The sequence below is a fragment of the Pteropus alecto genome, unplaced genomic scaffold, assembly GCF_000325575.1.
Source record: "Pteropus alecto unplaced genomic scaffold, ASM32557v1 scaffold94, whole genome shotgun sequence".
Lineage (NCBI taxonomy): Eukaryota > Metazoa > Chordata > Mammalia > Chiroptera > Pteropodidae > Pteropus > Pteropus alecto.
The window spans coordinates 11,276,060-11,277,680 of NW_006437736.1; the positions used below are offsets into that span (position 1 = coordinate 11,276,060).

Sequence of the window (1,621 nt, forward strand, 5' to 3'; positions counted from 1 at the left end):
GACGCGAGAGGATGGATGTGTTGAGTTGCTTGGGTAACAGAAACTTCACACACACACAACTGAGAAAGAAAAACCTGTAAGTCCGAAATCCAAAATGGCCAAAGTGACTTCAAAGTTTTCAAGACGCTATCCTGAAAAGGTTCGTCTGGCGGCTGCACCTCGAAGTAAATAATGCCGTAACTTGTCTGCCTCTCCAGAGCAGGGCTCGCCCCGCTGACAGTGGCTGCACAAAACCCCTCCTGTACCGAGCAGCGGAAACTCCTAATGAGATTAGTTGGTGTGTGTGCAGACATTACTTAGCAATGACTAAAGGGGCTCTCTCTTCCTGCAGCAGCCAGTGGAAAATTCAGGGAACTTTTTCCCCCTGCAGCAGCAGAATCCCTTTAACCCTCTCCCCAGCCAACTCCAAAAACAACTCAGCCTCCCCCCAGTCCTCCCCTCCTGGCTGGGGTGCTGGGGGTGGGTGGGGGAGCAGTTAAAGACCGGCCAGGGGCTTCCAAGAGCGGGAGGATGGGAGGGGGCCGGCGGGGAAGGGGCGGGGGACCCCTCCAACACTACAAAGGAAACTGTAAAAGGCACAAATACATAAACCTGAGCAGGAGCAAACCACAGTTTCTTTGTGAGCTCCTCCAGTGAGTCATTTTCAAGATGCTGTCTGCTGCCAGTTTCAAAGCGGAAGCGCATGGCAATTAGTCTTGCAGTTTCCAGACAAGCCAGAAACTCTCCCGACACTCGTTTTATTTTTTTTTTTTCCGAAAAAGCCCCTTTTGCAGTTTCTGAAATAACATTTCTTGCCCCCACCCCCACCCCCACTCGCCGCCCAACTGCAGCTTGTCCTCAGGGTGATTCAGTTCAGAAAACATAACAAAACCGGGACCTCTTATTTTTCTTTTTTAACCCTCCGAAATTTTAATTCTAAAAAGTTACAGTAGCATTACAGGCCAACACTTCGCTGGAGCTGAACAGCCCCTTCCTAAAGAGCTGGGGGCGCCAAGGCCATCTCCTGCCGGGTCCTTCTCCCAAACCAAGTCCGGTAAAGACCCCGTCGGCTTTTAAAGGTCCGGCCCCGCGTGCGCCTGGGGCGGTGACCCGGCCGGGGGTCACCTGCCGAGCGAGGGGACGCAGCCCCCAGCCCCGCATCTTCGCTCCACGCGCCCCCCGCTGCCCTCTCTCCGGCCCCGACTCCCTCCCAGACTCCGAGCATCGCCGCCACCCCGAAGGGAGCCCCAGCTGGCAGGTCAGCAGTGGTCCAGCCTCCAGGCACGCAGCCTGCTCCAGTCACCGTTCCTCCCAGGGACCCTAAGTCTCACCGTCCCCTACGCCCCGTGCGCGTCTCTCTTCTGGGGTCGCAGCGCAGCCCCAGGGCGGGGTGCTGCCAGCGCAGGGTCGCCGCAGCCCCCGGACGGGTGCGCAGACGAAGGGAGCCCCAGCTGGCAGGTCAGCAGTGGTCCAGCCTCCAGGCACGCAGCCTGCTCCAGTCACCGTTCCTCCCAGGGACCCTAAGTCTCACCGTCCCCTACGCCCCGTGCGCGTCTCTCTTCTGGGGTCGCAGCGCAGCCCCAGGGCGGGGTGCTGCCAGCGCAGGGTCGCCGCAGCCCCCGGACGGGTGCGCAGACGCGGG

The 1,621-nt window shown here is 59.2% G+C and overlaps 1 protein-coding gene across 2 annotated transcripts in view; it reads right to left on the minus strand.

The window, feature by feature from the left end:
- Positions 1 to 1,329, minus strand: part of ELK3 (ELK3, ETS transcription factor) — a 64,312-nt gene extending 62,983 nt beyond the window's left edge. Inside the window, exon 1 of one of the 2 annotated variants that reach the window (XM_015591484.2) lies at positions 1,311 to 1,329. The gene's annotated coding sequence lies outside the window, so the exon portion shown is untranslated. Of the gene's footprint in view, positions 1 to 74; positions 93 to 1,310 lie in introns of those variants that run through there. The other variant, XM_025048786.1, reaches the window with a different exon arrangement.
- Positions 1,330 to 1,621: the final 292 nt, after the last annotated feature.